Source organism: Meles meles, chromosome 3 (genome assembly GCF_922984935.1).
Source record: "Meles meles chromosome 3, mMelMel3.1 paternal haplotype, whole genome shotgun sequence".
NCBI lineage: Eukaryota > Metazoa > Chordata > Mammalia > Carnivora > Mustelidae > Meles > Meles meles.
In genome coordinates this window covers 66,002,180-66,021,394 of record NC_060068.1, presented here as the reverse complement: position 1 = coordinate 66,021,394, position 19,215 = coordinate 66,002,180, and the positions used below count along the sequence as shown (strand labels likewise).

At 40.8% G+C, this 19,215-nt stretch overlaps 1 long non-coding RNA gene across 1 annotated transcript in view; it reads right to left on the bottom strand.

Annotated features, from left to right (window-relative positions):
- Nucleotides 1–294: 294 nt before the first annotated feature.
- LOC123938766 overlaps nucleotides 295–19,215 on the bottom strand; it is a 208,658-nt gene continuing 189,737 nt past the window's right edge. The window contains exon 5 of the long non-coding RNA XR_006817770.1: nucleotides 295–384. This is a non-coding gene — a long non-coding RNA (uncharacterized LOC123938766). The remainder of the gene's footprint in view (nucleotides 385–19,215) is intronic.

The window sequence follows — 19,215 nt, the reverse complement described above, 5'->3', positions numbered from 1 at the left end:
ACCAAGGAAAAATGTTTGCTCCAATTTACAAAGTATGAATGAGGCTTTCTGAAAGTTTTATCTGGGAGCCAGTAGGTGAAAGGTTAACCCAATGCCAGGAGATGAAATTATTAATTAGGGACTGCTCACTTAATTATTTTACACCATTCTCCCAAAGTTTCCCTCCTTACTGTACTGAAAGGAACGGTCTGGGTCAGTGAGCCCAAAAGTGCAAACTATGGAAAAGAAAGAAAATATGACACAAGAAAGTGTCTCTTACCCATTCTGAAAATCGTCTTGCTGTAGCTTCATTGGTTCATCCCTCCATCTTCTGGTCACGACTTCCATGATTCGTCCAACAGACCTTCATGAGCTCTTCCCAGGAACCAGGTCCTGTGCCAGGCTCTGGGGACACAAGACAAGGGTCTTGAAGAGCTACAATCCACTGGGGGTTCAGACCCAGAGCAGGAATTGAGCGCCGCACAGCCATAATGAAGGGCAGTCCCTTCCTCCTCCACAGAGAAGGATCCAACATTCTAGCTGGGCCTAGAAGACTTAGAAGGACTTCGTCAAGGACAAAAGACATTCTCAACAGTGACTGATTACAGAGCACTTTGGAGCAACACAGACTTTGAAGACAACTGGCGAAAGAGAGATAAGTTAAGACTGTTATAACCACGTAGTCAAAAATAAAGGCCTCAGTCAAGGAGGTGGTAAGAAGGATGCCAAAGACACAGAACTGAATGACCATTAGATGTAAAAATAAAGAGAGAGGAGGTGACTTCACAGTTCTTGGTCTGCTATAGTATGTAGATGGTGTCAAAATAACAGAAGCTATAAAACAAATTTAGAAAAGAAGGCACTCAGTTCGGCTTTGAGATGGTCATATCTCAGGTCACATCCAGAAGGAGATCTCAGGGAAGCTGTTAGAAGGAAGAGTCCAGGTGCAAGTTTGGACTGGGCGGTCTTCCCCACAGTCCTGCAGCCTGAGACAGCAGGAATCGAAGAGAGATGAAGAAGGTATGCAGAAATAAGAGGTAAGGACCAGAGACATAATCATCAGTGTTCTAACATAGAAACACTGGGAAAGGAATGAAGAAAAGACTCAGGGAGAGAACACAAAAATGGGGATTCCAAAAAGTAGAGAGCAATCAGTTGTCTCGCATACTGCAGAGAGGTCACTGAGAAGAACTGAAAACGGGCCAGTAGACTTGGCCACCAGAAAGAGCATGGCGACCTGTGAGCACAGTTCTAGAGGAGCTGTGGGAGGGGAACCCTGACTGTACGGGGAGGAGGAAGGAGCGGGCATGAAGTCAATTTGGCAAGACTGAATTACTCCTCCAAAAAATGTAGTGGTAACTTGAAGGAAGGAAACCGAGTAACACAGCATGATGGAAGGTTGGGTCAAAGAAAATAAAATGAAGGGTACGGAGTCAAGATGGCAGAGAAGTAGCAGGCTGAGAATACATCAGGTAGCAGGAGATCAGCTCGATAGCTTATCTAAACATTGCAAACACCTACAAATCCAACGGGAGAGCGAAGAGAAGAAGAACAGCAACTCTAGAAACAGAAAATCAACCACTTTCTGAAAGTTAGGACTGGCGGAGAAGTGAATCTAAAACGACGGGAAGATAGGCCGCGGGGGGAGGGGCCGGCTCCCGGCAAGCGGCGGAGGAACGGAGCACAAAATCAGGACTTTTAAAAGTCTGTTCCACTGAGGGACATTGCTCCAGAGGCTAAACCAGGGTGAAGCCCACGCGGGGTCACAGAAGGATCGGGGGTGTCGGAGTGTCGCAGAGCTCGCAGGTATTAGAACGGAGAAGCCGGCCGCAGAGACAGAGCCGAGGACTGAACTCTCAGCTCGGGGTTACCTTGAACTAGTCGCGGGCTGGGTGAGCTCGGAGCGCGGCTAGAGGCTGGGGATACGAGAGTGATTGGGTGCTGTCCTCGGGGGGCACACTGAGGAGTGGGGCCCCGGGCTCTCGGCTCCTCCGGGCCGGAGACTAGGAGGCCGCCATTTTAATTCCTGTCTTCCGGAACTCTACGGAAAGCGTTCAGGGAACAAAAGCTCCCAAAAGCGAACCCGAGCCAATTACTTATTCCGGCCGCCGGTAAGGGCGGTGCAATCCCGCCTCAGGCAAAGACACTTGAGAGTCACTACAACAGGCCCCTCCCCCAGAAGATCAACAAAATATCCAGCCAGGACGAAGTTCATCTATCAAGGAAAGTAGGTTCAATTCCTAAGACAGAAGCGCAATTCCAGAGGAGGAGAAAGCAAAGCACGGAACTCATGGCTTTCTCCCCATGATTCTTTAGTCTTGCGGCTACTTCAATTTTTTTTTTCTTTTTTCAATTTTTTTTCTTTTTTCTTTTTTCTTCTTCTGCTAAATTTTTTAAAACTTTTACCCTTTTCTTTTTTAACGTTTTTTGACTAGCTTATCTAAATATATATATTTTTTCTTTCTTTTTTATATTTTTTCTTTATTTTATTTTTCTAAATTTTTTTCTTTTTTTTCTGAACCTCTTTTTATCCCCTTTCTCCCCCCCCCCCCCACAATTTGAGGTCTCTTCTCATTTGGTTACAGCGCATTTTTCTGGGGTCTTTGCCACCCTTTTAGTAGTTTATTTGCTCCTTCATATCCTCTTATCTGGACAAAATGACAAGGCGGAAAAAATCACCACAAACAAAAGAACAAGAGACAGTACCGAAGGCTAGGGACCTAATCAACACAGACATGGGTAATATGTCAGATCAAGAGTTCAGAATGACGATTCTGAACATTCTAGCCGGGCTCGAAAAAGGCATGGAAGATATTAGAGAAACCCTCTCTGGAGATATTAAAGCCCTTTCTGGAGAAATTAAAGAATGAAAATCTAACCAAGTTGAAATCAAAAAAGTTATTAATGAGGTGTAATCAAAAATGGAGGCTCTCACTGCTAGGATAAATGAGGCAGAAGAAAGAATTAGTGATATAGAAGACCAAATGACAGAGAATAAAGAAGCTGAACAAAAGAGGGACAAACAGCTACTGGACCATGAGGGGAGAATTCGAGAGATAAGTGACACCATAAGACGAAACAACATTAGAATAATTGGGATTCCAGAAGAAGAAGAAACAGAGAGGGGAGCAGAAGGTCTATTGGAGAGAATTATTGGAGAGAATTTCCCTAATATGGCAAAGGGAACAAGCATCAAAATCCAGGAGATGCAGAGAACCCCCCTCAAAGTCAACAAGAATAGGTCCACACCCCGTCACCTAATAGTAAAATTTATAAGTCTTAGTGACAAAGAGAAAATCCTGAAAGCAGCCCGAGAAAAGAAGTCTGTAACATACAATGATAAAAATATTAGATTGGCAGCAGACTTATCCACAGAGACCTGGCAGGCCAGGAAGAGCTGGCATGATATATTCAGAGCACTAAACGAGAAAAACATGCAGCCAAGAATACTCTATCCAGCTAGGCTATCATTGAAAATAGAAGGAGAGATCAAAAGCTTCCAGGACAAACAAAAACTGAAAGAATTTGCAAACACCAAACCAGCTCTACAGGAAATATTGAAAGGGGTCCTCTAAGCAAAGAGAGAGCCTAAAAGTAGTAGATCAGAAAGGTACAGAGACAATATACAGTAACAGTCACCTTACAGACTAATAATGGCACTAAATTCATATCTCTCAATAGTTACCCTGAATGTTAATGGGCTAAATGCCCCAATCAAAAGACACAGGGTATCAGAATGGATAAAAAAACAAAACCCATCAGTATGTTGCCTACAAGAAACTCATTTTAGACGCAAAGACACCTCCAGATTTAAAGTGAGGGGGTGGAAAACAATTTACCATGCTAATGGGCATCAGAAGAAAGCTGGGGTGGCAATCCTTATATCAGATCAATTAGATTTTAAGCCAAAGACTATAATAAGAGATGAGGAAGGACACTATATCCTACTCAAAGGGTCTGTCCAACAAGAAGATCTAACAATTTTAAATATCTATGCCCCTAACGTGGGAGCAGCCAACTATATCAACCAATTAATAACAAAATCAAAGAAACACATCCACCATAATACAATAATAGTAGGGGACTTTAACACTCCCCTCACTGAAATGGACAGATCATCCAAGCCAAAGATCAACAAGGAAATAAAGGCCTTAAATGACACACTGGACCAGATGGACATCACAGATATATTCAGAACATTTCATCCCAAAGCAACAGAATACACATTCTTCTCTAGTGCACATGGAACCTTCTCCAGAATAGATCACATCCTGGGTCACAAATCAGGTCTCAACCGGTATCAAAAGATTGGGATCATTCCCTGCATATTTTCAGACCACAATGCTCTGAAGCTAGAACTCAATCCCAAGAGGAAATTTGGAAAGAACCCAAATACATGGAGACTAAACAGCATCCTTCTAAAGAATGAATGGGTCAACCAGGAAATTAAAGAAGAATTGAAAAAATTCATGGAAACAAATGATAATGAAAACACAACAGTTCAAAATCTGTGGGACACAGCAAAGGCAGTCCTGAGAGGAAAATATATAGCGGTACAAGCCTTTCTCAAGAAACAAGAAAGGTCTCAAGTACACAACCTAACCCTACACGTAAAGGAGCTGGAGAAAGAACAAGAAAGACATCCTAAACCCAGCAGAAGAAGAGAAATCATAAAGATCAGAGCAGAAATCAATGAAATAGAAACCAAAAAAACAATAGAAAAAATCAATGAAACTAGGAGCTGGTTCTTTGAAGGAATCAATAAGATTGATAAACCCCTGGCCAGACTCATCCAAAAGAAAAGAGAAAAGACCCAAATAAATAAAATCATGAATGAAAGAGGAGAGATCACAACTAACACCAAAGAAATACAGACAATTATAAGAACATACTATGAGCAACTCTACGCCAACAAATTTGACAATCTGGAAGAAATGGATGCATTCCTAGAGACATATAAACTACCACAACTGAACCAGGAAGAAATAGAAAACCTGAACAGGCCCATAACCAGTAAGGAGATTGAAACAGTCATCAAAAATCTCCAAACAAACAAAAGCCCAGGGCCAGACGGCTTCCCAGGGGAATTCTACCAAACATTTAAAGAAGAACTAATTCCTATTCTCCTGAAACTGTTCCAAAAAATAGAAACGGAAGGAAAACTTCCAAACTCATTCTATGAGGCCAGCATCACCTTGATCCCAAAACCAGACAAGGATCCCACCAAAAAAGAGAACTACAGACCAATATCCTTGATGAACACAGATGCAAAAATTCTCACCAAAATACTAGCCAATAGGATTCAACAGTACATTAAAAGGATTATTCACCACGATCAAGTGGGATTTATTCCAGGGCTGCAGGGTTGGTTCAACATCCGCAAATCAATCAATGTGATACAACACATTAATAAAAGAAAGAACAAGAACCATATGATACTCTCAATAGATGCTGAAAAAGCATTTGACAAAGTACAGCATCCCTTCCTGATCAAAACTCTCCAAAGTGTAGGGATAGAGGGCACATACCTCAATATTATCAAAGCCATCTATGAAAAACCCACCGCAAATATCATTCTCAATGGAGAAAAACTGAAAGCTTTTCCGCTAAGGTCAGGAACACGGCAGGGATGTCCATTATCACCACTGCTATTCAACATAGTACTAGAAGTCCTAGCCTCAGCAATCAGACAACAAAAAGAAATTAAAGGCATCCAAATTGGTAAAGAAGAAGTCAAACTATCACTCTTCGCAGATGATATGATACTATATGTGGAAAACCCAAAAGACTCCACTCCAAAACTGCTAGAACTTGTACAGGAATTCAGTAAAGTGTCAGGATATAAAATCAATACACAGAAATCAGTTGCATTTCTGTACACCAACAACAAGACAGAAGAAAGAGAAATTAAGGAGTCAATCCCATTTACAATTGTACCCAAAACTATAAGATACCTAGGAATAAACCTAACCAAAGAGGCTAAGAATCTATTCACAGAAAATTATAAAGTACTCATGAAAGAAATTGAGGAAGACACAAAGAAATGGAAAAATGTTCCATGCTCCTGGATTGGAAGAATAAATATTGTGAAAATGTCCATGCTACCTAAAGCAATCTACACATTTAATGCAATCCCTATCAAAATACCATCCATTTTTTTTCAAAGAAATGGAACAAATAATCCTAAAATTTATATGGAACCAGAAAAGACCTCGAATAGCCAAAGGAATATTGAAGAACAAAGCCAAAGTTGGTGGCATCACAATTCCGGACTTCAAGCTCTATTACAAAGCTGTCATCATCAAGACAGCATGGTACTGGCACAAAAACAGACACATAGATCAGTGGAACAGAATAGAGAGCCCAGAAATCGACCCTCAACTCTATGGTCAACTAATCTTCGACAAAGCAGGAAAGAATGTCCAATGGAAAAAAGACAGCCTCTTCAATAAATGGTGCTGGGAAAATTGGACAGCCACATGCAGAAAAATGAAATTGGACCACTTCCTTACACCACATACGAAAATAGACTCAAAATGGATGAAGGACCTCAATGTGAGAAAGGAATCCATCAAAATCCTTGAGGAGAATGCAGGCAGCAACCTCTTCGACCTCAGCCGTAGCAACATCTTCCTAGGAACAACGGCAAAGGCAAGGGAAGCAAGGGCAAAAATGAACTCTTGGGATTTCATCAAGATCAAAAGCTTTTGCACAAAAAAGGAAACAGTTAACAAAACCAAAAGATAACTGACAGAATGGGAGAAGATATTTGCAAACAACATATCAGATAAAGGGCTAGTGTCCAAAATCTATAAGGAACTTAGCAAACTCAACACCCAAAGAACAAACAATCCAATCAAGAAATGGGCAGAGGACATGAACAGACATTTCTGCAAAGAAGACATCCAGATGGCCAACAGACACATGAAAAAGCGCTCCACGTCACTCGGCATCAGGGAAATACAAATCAAAACCACAATGAGATATCACCTCACACCAGTCAGAATGGCTAAAATTAACAAGTCAGGAAATGACAGATGCTGGCGAGGATGCGGAGAAAGGGGAACCCTCCTCCACTGTTGGTGGGAATGCAAGCTGGTGCAACCACTCTGGAAAACAGCATGGAGGTTCCTCAAAATGTTGAAAATAGAACTACCCTATGACCCAGCAATTGCACTACTGGGTATTTACCCTAAAGATACAAACATTGTGATCCGAAGGGGCACGTGTACCCGAATGTTTATAGCAGCAATGTCTACAATAGCCAAGCTATGGAAAGAACCTAGATGTCCATCAACAGATGAATGGATAAAGAAGAAGTGGTATATATACACAATGGAATACTATGCAGCCATCAAAAGAAATGAAATCTTGCCATTTGCGACGACGTGGATGGAACTAGAGCGTATCATGCTTAGTGAAATAAGTCAATCGGAGAAAGACAACTATCATATGATCTCCCTGATGTGAGGACATGGAGAAGCAACATGGGGGGTTAGGGGGATAGGAGAAGAATAAATGAAACAAGATGGGATTGGGAGGGAGACAAACCATAAATGACTCTTAATCTCACAAAACAAACTGGGGTTTGCTGGGGGGAGGTGGGATTGGGAGAGGGGGAGGGGGCTATGGACATTGGGGAGGGTATGTGCTATCGTGAGTGCTGTGAAGTGTGTAAACCTGGCGATTCACAGACCTGTACCCCTGGAGATAAAAATACATTATATGTTTATTAAAAAAAAAGAAATTGGAAGGGGAGGCGAACCATAAGAGACTGTGGACTCTGAGAAACTACCTGAGGGTTTTGAAGGGTCAGGGGTGGAAGGTTGGGGGAACAGGTGGTGGGTAATAGGGAGGGCACGTTTTGCATGGAGCACTGGGTGTTGTGCAAAAACAATGAATACTGTTACGCTGAAAAAATAAATAAAATGGAAAAAAAATAAACAAATAAATAGTTTATAAAATAAAAAAAAAAAAAAAGAAAAAAAGAAAAGAAAATGAAAGAGGCAGACTTACATAAGGCTTGCAGGCTGACCAGACAGGACCAGAGCAGAAGGACGGACGATGATGCGAGAAGAAAGGAACTGAGGGAAGAAGATCCAGAGCAGGTGAGAATGGTTGGGGTGTCAGGCCGTCACCTGACTTCTCCTCTAGCAGACACGAGCCTTGTGTTCCACAGCTCTTCTTTAGGCAGACCACTATTTGTAATAATAGTAACAAAAAACCAGCGTAGGTTGAATCCTAGGTGCCCAGCATACTGCATTGAAAGGTACCACCTCATGAAATCTAGAAGGTCTGGTTGCCTTCTAACTCTCGGAGATTATGACTCTGACTTGAGAAGCCAACACCGTTTCCACCTTTACTTACTCTTCACTCTGGTCTAGTAGGTCAAACACAGGCTCTGAGTTCAAACTCAAATTTCAGGGGCACCTGGGTGGCTCAGTGGGTTAAAGCCTCTGCCTTCAGCTCAGGTCATGATCCCCGAGTCCTGGGATCAAGCCCCGTATCGGGCTCTCTGCTCAGTGGGGAGCCTGCTTCTCCCTCTCTCTCTACCTGCCTCTCTGCCCACTTGTGATCTCTGTCAAATAAATAAAATATTTTTATAAATAAATAAATAAATAAACCCAAATTTCACCGCTTACTTCTCGTGTGATTATAGGCAAGTTATATAACGTCGCCGTGCCTCAGACTCCTCATACGTGAAACAGAGATGTTGGCATGCCTTAAAGTTCGATCTTAGTTTTCATGGCAATTCACTTATAACTATACAAGCACCTTTATTTCCTAAACTCCTATAGAAGAAACAACCATGTCTTTGTGATTCAGGAATTCCCTACTTCTCCTCTTGAAACAATTGTCTCTATATCATGAAGTTTTGCAGAAGCAAAAACATTGTTGGATCCCCCTCTCCATACATGACTCAGCCATTTCTATTTTTAGAAAAAACTCAACAATTGTTGTGGAAGACTTAATAGGGGTTTGCCATATATTCAGATCCTAATACCTGGAACTTGGGAATGTTATTTTATATGTCAAAAGAGACTCTGGAGATGCCATTAAATTAAGGATCTCAAGATAGGGATACTAGCCTGGATTATCCAGGTGGGTCCAAAACATAATCACCAGCGTTCTTAGAAGAAGGCAGTAGAGATCTGGTCACAGAAGAGAGGAAGGCTATGTAACAGAAGCAGGGGAAGTTGAGTCAAGAAAAAAGATGCTAGTCAGTGCCCTTGAAGATGGAGGGAGGGCCCACGAGCTAAGGAATGCAACTCCAAGAGTTGGAAAAGGCAAGGAAACAGATTCTCCCAGAGAGCATGGCCCTGCTGACATCTTGACTTTAACACAATAAAACTAATTTTGGCCTTCTGACCTCCAGAACGGTAAGAAAATAAATTTGGATTGTTTTAAGTCACCAAGTTTGTGGTATTTGCTACAGCAACAACAGGAAACTCTTACAACTGTTTTCTTCTTGCCAATACTTAGAAGGCAAGTTATCAGGCCTTCTGCTTTCAAGAGAAGAAGGCATCAGTCAAGTTACAGATCATCTTTTATTTCTAGACCACGAAGATGGATCCTCTGAGAGGACCTACCTATAGTTCAGCCTCAGACCCACCACAGCAGCCTCTCAGTCTCTGTGGTGGACAACTGTCCATCCTCCTCTAAACGAGAACCAAAGAGGAGATTCATATGTGCTAAGGAGAACAGTGTTATGTTGTAATCCAAAGAAATTAAAATTAATTAATTAATTCATGTATTATAATTATTATATTAATATGTAGATATAAAAATATATAACTATAAAATTATATTGAATTAAATTAAAATAATCAGTTCAAATTTTACCTACAATATAAAGGTAATCAGACTAAAGTAAGATTCCACTTTTTATTTACCCAAGAAGCAGGGAAATTCAAGGTTTTTTTTTTTTAAGATTTTATTTATTTATTGGAGAGAGAGAGATCACAAGTAGGCAGAGCAGCAGGCAGAGAGAGGAGGGGGAAGCAGGCTCCATGCTGAGCAGACAGCCCAATGCAGGGCTCCATCCCAGGACCCTGAGATCATGACCTGAGCCGAAGGCAGAGGCTTAACCCACTGAGCCACTCAGGCACCCCTCAAGTTTATTTTTAAATAAACTCCTTTAAATCACACCTGCAGTGTGAGGAAGTAGTTTCCAAACTCAACCCATAAAATAAGGATGTATTTAAAATGCTATTATTTGATAATTGCCATCCCCACAAACTTCCCCTCATGTATCCTGGCAACCAATCATATTTTGAAGCAAAAGGAAGAGATGGTTTTATGAGTAGTTGTTTTCTTGTGACATTTTGATGAACAGTAAAATCAGGACACCAATAAAAACCTGCTTCCTAAAGGAAAAAAAGAGCACTTACTTTTTGTCAGGTGGTCCTAAGAGAACTTACAATAAATGTACTTCTTCCAGGAGGGTCTCTGGGTGCCCTTAAGATAGGACCAGAACACAAAAGTCTGGAGATCTCTGTTTTCTACAGTTCACCTTCCACTGGAGTGGTAAGGAAATGACATTTTCTGAGTTGTCCTAAGGTGTGGTTCATGTGCCTGGGTAAATGTCTTATCTCTGTTTGTTCCTGATCCCACTTAGAAGGAAGATACAACTTGGCTCTTTAATGTCATCCCAGAGACTTCTAATGAAATTTCATTTTTTAAAAATTTTATTTAAATTTTATTTATTTATTTTAATTTTTATTTGTTTATTTTCAGCATAACAGTGTTCATTGTTTTTGCACCACACCCAGTGCTCCATGCAGTACGGGCCCTCCCTATTACCCACCACCTGGTTCCCCAACCTCCCACCCCCCCCAGCCCTTCAAAACCCTCTGGTTGTTTTTCAGAGTCCATAGTCTCTCACGGTTCATCTCTCCTTCCAGTTTCCCTCAACTCCCTCTCCTCTCCATCTCCCCTTGTCCTCCGTGTTCTTTGTTATGCTCCACAAATAAGTGAGACCTTATTTGACAGACGGAGATCACAAGTAGGCAGCAAAGCAGGCAGAGAAAGAGGAGGAAGCAGGCAGAGAGAGGAGGAAGGGAAGCAGGCTCCATGCTGAGCAGAGAGCAGGATCCTGGGATCATGACCTGAGCCGAAGGCAGAGGCTTTTAACCCACTGAGCCACCCAGGCGCCCCGGAATTTCATTTTAAATACTATTCACACAATTCTCTCTAGCTGGAAATTTACCATGAAAATTTATCAAGGAGATTTGACTCATAAGGAATGTCTAGGTCTTATCCTCAATTTGATATATCAAACAAATTGAGCCCCTACTGTGTACAAAAAAAAATAAGCTAGATGTTGACATTGGGAATGAAGCACAACGGCAAATGAGTCACCCGCCCTGAGTGAGCTTAAAAGCAACACTTTCTTTTTTTTTTTTTAGATTGTATCCATTTACTTCAGAAAGAGCTCGCACAGGAACAGGGGGGAGGGGCAGAGGCAGAGGAGAAAACAGACTCTCTGTGGAGTCCGACTTGGAGCTCAACCCCAGGACCCCCAGATCATGACCTGAACTGAAGGCAAACACAACCAACGGAGCCACCCAGGTGCCCCACAACCTTTCTAAAATGAAGATACAAGGAAGGGAGTAGTCAAGAAATTCAATTCAAACTTCAGTTTTCCATCGGTGCTTTATAGGTGGTACTGTTTGTCTGTTGTGTCACTTTGTGTTAGCCTCTACTCCCCATTCTTCTAGTAAGAGTTGTGATACCAATTTAGGAGCTCCATTTTCCAGGCTCTTCGTACATCTGAAATTCCCAGATATTCCATATTTCAGTTGTTCCAGCCCCACTCCATTCCAGCACCGTAAAGAATTGAGGACTAGCTTGTATTTCTGAAGTGTGTTGAAAGGGGGTTTTTAGGAGCGCCTGGGTGGCTCAGTGGGTTACGCCTCTGCCTTCAGCTCAGGTCATGATCTCAGGGTCCTGGGATCAAGCCCCATGTCGGGCTTTCTGCTTGGCGGGGAGCCTGCTTGCCTTACTCTCTCTCTGCCTGCCTCTCTGCCTACTTGTGATCTCTGTCAAATAAATAAATAAAATCTTTAAAAAAAAAAAAAAAGAAAAGAAAGGGTTTTTAATTCTTTGAGATCACAGTTCAAGTTATATATATCAAAAATAGAAATCAAATATATACATGCTGCTCTCAAATGTAGTAAGAATAACCCTAAAACAAATGTTCTTCTAAAAAAAAACAAAAACAAAAACAAAAAAAATTAGAGTGTAAACAGCCTTTTCCTGGGTGTACCAGTTGTCAAATGAATCAAGTTCTAGGACTATTGGTCTTGCCTGGTGCTTGAGAGCCACATTCCCTATTCCAAACTCCAGTAACAATCCCATTGAGAGTCTTCATGAAAAGTTAGGCTATCCTCTCTGGACTCTGACACACAGAACGACAACTGGCTTTTCTTCCATTTGCTTTAACTGGATTCCAACTCAACTCTGCTTCAGATCTTAGGGTCCTTGTGTAGCTTGTTCTCTTTTTTTCCTTACGTGCATCTCCCCAGCCTCACTAGAAGGCAGCCCTTCTTTTTCTCTTTTCTCATTTCGCTCGTCCCTTTTGTCTCACAGGTAGTCTGGGACAAAGCCAGATCTGGATAGTAGCTCCAGGGCACCTGCTTTTCTGATAACCAAACAGATTTTCTGCCATTAAAAAAGATTGCCAGTTCAGATGTCATCTTTCTTGGTTCTTTAAATTTAAATTTCATATCTTAATTAATATACAGATAATATTGCCAAATTATCAGGGTTTTATGGTGGTAAAAGAGCCAAAGTTGAGGTTTCTATTTTATTTTATTTCTCATCAACTGCTCCTGGCAAAAGAAGAGAAATATGTCAAGATTTTAAAATGCTCTGAATTGCTGTGAAACAATGTTACGTATTATTAAAAAAAAAAAGAAAAAAAACTTTGTAAAAACATTTTTAAAACACCTAATGAAATTAAACTTAACAAAAACTTACCCCAAAGAGAGTAAATAAAGCAAGGGTTGGTATGTTTAGTTACATAGTATTCCTAAGGTCTTACATTCTGATACACATTTTTGGAGCAGCCTGACCAGGTATTATAAATCTAGATACATATAAAACAGCCTTTGGTTAAGTTTACTCCTAGGGTATTTTAAATTTTGGTGCAACTGAAATAGAATTATTTCCTTAATTTCTCCTTCTACTACTTCATTATTAGTGGATAGGCATACGACAATTTCTGGGTATTAATTTTGTATCCTGCAACTGTACTGAATTCATTTATTGCTGCTAATAGTTTTTTGATGGAGTCTTCAGGATTTTCTATGTATGTTAGCATGTCACCCGCAAATAGTGACAGTTTATGGTAGCTACACTTGGGTGAGCATAGCATAATGTATATAAACTTGTCGAGTTTCTAAGTTGTACACCTGAAACTAATATAACATTGTGTGCACACTCAACATACGTACATACATACATACATACATACGTAAAGCAACTCTTGGGAAATTTTGTTAAAGGGAAGCATTAAGGTGAAATTAGATTTGTGACAAAGAAAGATATTTATTTGCTGGCCATACTCTTCAATAAATGAAGTTATATATAAATATTATTTTGGGTAATAATTGAGTCTTTCCAATAAATAAAGTTACAGGGGCACCTGGGTGGCTCAGTCAGTTAAGTGTCTGCCTCGGGCTCAGGTCATGATCCCAGTCTCAGGATCCAGCTCTGCAACAGGCTCCCTGCTCCATGCGGGGTGTCTGCTTCTCCCTCTCCCTCTGCCCCTCCCACTTGCGCTCTATCTGTCTCAATTAAATAAGTAAAATCTTTTAAAAAAATAAAATAAATGAAGTTATATATAACTATTTTTGGTAATAATTGAGGCAGAAGTCCCCCAGCATCGCTTTCATTTGACCAAATTAGAGATCTAATTTGGATCTCTAAGAGGTAGGTATTATTTTTATTTGTCTGTGGTCTCTGTAACTCCCTCTTTGTATAACCAGTCTTCCGAACAATTTAATTCATTTCTAGAAAGAAAGTTGCAGAATGCTCAAGAGCTAAGAGAGAATACAAATTCGAGTGGGACCTGAACCATGTACAGCGCAGAAGTGGGTAGAGTACCAAGCCATGGGGTATTGTGTGTGGGTTAGTATACCACTTAATAAGCTTGATCATCCTTTAACATCGTTTTTCGGGTACCCCACTAGCTAGTGTGAAAAGAACTCATGAAAATCTTGAAAATCTGTGTGTACAGGAGGTGTAGGACTCGGTTGCAGCGCCTCCTAAATCACAGATATTAACACTGCAAAATAATAGATTTTCGGAAGCTAATGAAGTTCCTGGGATGGTGGCTTCTGACAAATACCCCAAACACACTGGATCCAGAGAGACAAACAAGGGAGATTGTAATTCTCACCCCACCCAGTGTATCCCACTCTACCTGAGTCAACAAAACACGGAGAGATAACACAGACAGCAGAGGGTAGGATATCTGTGCGCCTGCCGCAGAATGCGTTTCTTTCCTTTTCCTGTTTATGCTGTCGGTTACGAAATGCTGAGTTGGAATGTTCTTATATCGAAGACCTGTTCAGCGTTTTCTTTTTCCTCACATTTATGTTAGCCTTTTCCTTTAATTATCTCGCCATTGTTATTCTTGGCAAGGCTGCCCTTTCCATTATGGTGTGTTTACCTTCCAAACAGTCCCTACTTCCTCCTTATCTTTGTGAGCTTATTAAAATTTCCAGCTCCAACGGCTCACTTCCCCTCTTCGGCATATCCTCACCTTAACAGCTCACTTCTCTTTCTTTCTTTTCAACCCTTCTTTCAACTATCACCCCAGCCCTCTCACCCCTTTGGAATAACAAGTTATTTCCTCTTTCATTTCCTCTTGCAGAAGATGTTTTGGACCCATTCCCGAAAATCTTTGGCATGAAACCCATGCCGCTCTGTGTTTCCACCGGGCATGCTTCCAGAGGTGTTTCATCGGCCTGGAGCCCTTGGCCTTCACACCAAGTTGGGCCTGGCCCTGTCAATCAGGTCCGTCCGTCACTGTCCCCAAGTCCGGCCAGCCACGATGGTGGGAACCGGACTGGCGGGTCTTGCTCCCTCTGGTAAACAGGCTCTGGTTTTCATATCATTTTCTAAAAAGTCTGTTTGAGGCGGGGTAATCTGGACTTTTTTTGCAGTGAGTGAGAAGGCGAAAAGGTGAAGGGAGGGAGTGCTGAGTCAGCAATACCTTCTGAGCTGAGACATGCTTTGGAATCTACACAGTAAGTTTATTATTCACTTGCTTCTCATTCTCTATAGGTCAACCCAGAAGTTAAGGTTAACAGCTGCGTCCAAGCTGGAGGAAAACCCCGTGAAACAAGAGCTCTACCTAAAATGGATGTTTTCCATTTTAAGGTGAAAAAAGTTGAGTGGAGGAGAGCCATACCAATTTGTCCCTTCATAGGGAATGGAGTGTTAATATGTGTAATGATGACATTAAACAGACTAAAAACTTTACTACTCATTACTTGATAGTGTACTGAAGTGAAATTCATAGCATGTTTTGATGTTTGTTCTGCATATCTAGGTATCACTAGCATGGTAATTTAAGATTTAGAGGACACCGCCTCGGGAGGACTTTTCTCGGGCCCTGAGACACAAAGACGAGAAGCCGCGACAGTGTCCTGGATCCTTATAACCCTAAGCAGTGTCCTCCACATTTGATATCCAGTGCTCTGGCAACCAAGTAAGGAAACACGAGTGAGAACACACTTCCGAAATAATAGCATTGGAATCCAGTACCCGAAAACAGACACAGTGAAAGTGAACAAATCAGTAATTTCCCTTGGTTCAAAGCATTCTAGATTCAAAATCCAAACCTGGCCTTTTCGATGGGTTGGATTGGTCTGGTTTGGTACAAAGGGCAAAGGGCAAAGGGCAGAGACAGAATAGAAGATGAATTTTAATCTGTGAATTTTAATCTAATTTTTTAAATGCAGTTTAATAAATAAGGCCATCAGTGGGTCAAGTGATAAACATTTTCTAAGTCCCCCAGTACAATGCTGTCAGTATAATTAAAAATGCAAAGTCAAAGAGACTTCCAATTCGAAATGGTATTTGCCAAGCGGCTAGAGCTGAGCATCTTTCTTCAATCTTAGCAACATACCGATGAGGATTCAGAAACGATCACATGGCTTTGTAAGGCCTGTGCTCAGGACACAAATAAATCTAAAGGAGAGGAAGGAAGAAGAGGGAATGTTTGTAGATCAGGGGGCACTAGTGAGTGCTTGTTTCAAAGATGACTCGGTGCCCATTAAAATCCACCTCACAGCCTTGGAGCTAAAAGGAAACCAGACCCCACACAAGGGACCAGAGAGCAGAGCCCAGAACAATGCTCTCGTCCTCTCCACTAACAATGTCCAGTCTGCAGAGTTCACTCCTTATGTGAGGATGGACAAAAAAGGGCGGGAAAAATACTGCAGAACAAGGGGAAAAGAGCAGCTTCCACAAGACCCAGAGAAAGAGCTAGCTGGGTTTGAGTTTAGCACTTGCTGGCTGCCTGAACTTGGACAAGGTACTTAAAGCTCTCGAATCTTCCGTTTTTATGAGAATTAAATAATGTATAAAAAGCAAAAAAATGTTGTATCTAAGATATGGTAAGTACTCAATAAATGCTGATCAGTATAATAATTATGATCACCAGATATTAACATGCACTATCATGTTATCATTCACTCATTCAGCAGACATTACTGAAGGCTTATTCTGTTCTGGGACTAAAGCCATACTGTGTTTCCTTTCCGGTTATCATGCTGCTTGCATTCTAGCAATAATAATTAATGATTAAAATAGCTCTGCTCTTAGAATGATAAGCTAAATGGAAAGCAATATGGTAATATTATCGACCGAGTTCTGAGAGAAACAGTCATAGGAATCGCAAAATCAGAGTCAAAATCAGAGTTTAACTACACAAACGGTGTAACAAACTAGATTTAATATAAGCTTATGTAATTCAACTTTTACATCCCATATTTAAGAACAAAAATACTACTGTCTCTGCCAATATAAGTGCAACAGTCTCTGAACATAGACCCCACATCAATTGTTTTGTGTGGAATTGGGAACATTGAAGGAAATTAATTTCTTAAGATTTGCTATTGAAAAAGCAGATCACCAATACAAGAACATCAGTTCTAACTTACTAGCAATCTTGACGTTCTGTAAGTCACTATATCAGATATTATCTAATTTTACCCTCAGAGCGTCTTTGCCATTTCCTTTAATGTTATCACATTAGTCCTTTTATAATAATTCAGCTAAAATAGATCTATATGGATTTTCTTAGAGAAAATCACAATATGAACATAATTTTAAGCTGACTTTCAGAAGATGCCTTAAATCCATTGATCTCTTTTGTCCCTGTTGGGGCTGAAGAAGTAAGTTATCATACATTCGCCTCAAACTAAACCCGTTCTTCAAGTTGTTTAACGTGTTATGTTACCATTTCTGTTCCTTACTACTTTAACAGTCCTGGTTGATTTTTGTTCCAAAAAAAATCCTTGAAGCTGTGTATTTTGTTCTGTGTATATATACTCCTCCAGCAGACTGCCAAACTAATAAAAGTACACTCGAATCTTGCAATCTAAGTGTTCTGAAGGTATGTCTGCTAAAATGGTCTCGGGTTGCCATTCAGACCACTTCATCTGACAGGAAAAATTGGGGATTCTACCTAATTGTGACCATTGAAAACACATGTTTTGTGTCCCTTGAAAAGTTCTGACTAGGTAGTCAACGAAACATAGCAGAGTATCTAACAATTTCTCAGTTGTACATTGCATCGGATACTGAAATAGAATCGTCTTTGTTTCTAAGATGATCTGTCTATCCTTATTTAGAGAAGCCAAAGAAGAAAAATAACTTTTTGCCCCACACTAAGTACCTTTAAAGTCACGAAATACAAAGCCCCCTTGGACCATCTCCTATCTTTCTAGCTCTCTCTGCCAGTAAAGGCTTTTTAAAAATGGAAAGGAATATCTTTATGTTCTTCCTAACTGTTCCCCACTGCCTCCTTCTTTTTGATGGGTAGGTTGGTGCCACCGTCAGCAGTCCAGTTCTCTATCAGCACATTTTAAACTACACTGGAAAAAGAAAAAGAAAAAGGGGAGGGGAGGTCTATCGGAATCCAGAAGGCTGACCACACCAGCTTCAACTTTGCTAATTGAAACAGGACTCCCTGGAGCCCCATTGGTCCACAACTTTTATCTCCATAATTTCATCTGTAGAGTTTGAAGAAAGAAAAGTAGCCAGAGAAGGAAAACCAAATACTCAGATACAAGTAGCTGACCACAAAAAGTTTCTACAATGTTACCAGCCAGCATCTTACTCATGTATGGGCAAAAATGGTCTTTGGAAGGCGCCTGGGTGGCTCATTTGGTTAAGGGTCTGACTCTTGATTTCACTCGGGTCATAATCTCCTGGGTTGTGGGATCAAGCGCCATATCGGGCTCCACGCTCAGTGAAGAGTCTGCTTGAAATTCTCTGCCTCTCCCCCTGCCCCTCCACAACTCCCACCTCTCTAAAATAAACAAAGGAAATCTTTTTAAAAAGTAGTCTTTGAAAACTAACAGTCCTGAGTTACAATCATGGCTCCATACCTGGACAAGTTGCTTAGCTTCTCTGAGCCTGTTTCCTTACCCATAGAAAACAGATCGTAATATCTTGCTATTTTTGTTGTTACATAAATGAAACCAAAATAAAATATGTGAAGTACTTATCATGACAACTGACCCATAATAAGTGCTCGGTAAGTATTAGCTATTAATATCATCAGCCTTAGCATCATTATTTCTTTTAATAGTTTCTCTTGTGCATTCCCAGCCTCCATCATGTCAATCATTTCAAGGAACATGTTTAAGTACATACCATGTGCCAGAGAAGCATGGTGGAGGGATTTGTGATACAAAGAATAACGGAAATGTGGAGATTATGTACACAGGAGCTCACATTTCAGAACATGGGACAGAGATATAAACACATTAGCAGTCCACCTAATAGTGAACTCACGACACATTTTTGCCCTTATTTCTGTGTATGTCTGCATTTGCTAAGAAAATACATACCCCTCATTGTCAAGGCTCAAGTCTTAGCCTTCTCAATACCCCTAGCACCTAATCTGACCCATGATTACATGTTTGTTCAATACATGTTTGCAGAACAAACAAATGAATAAATGAATGCTTTGCATTCAGAGCAAAGAGAGCT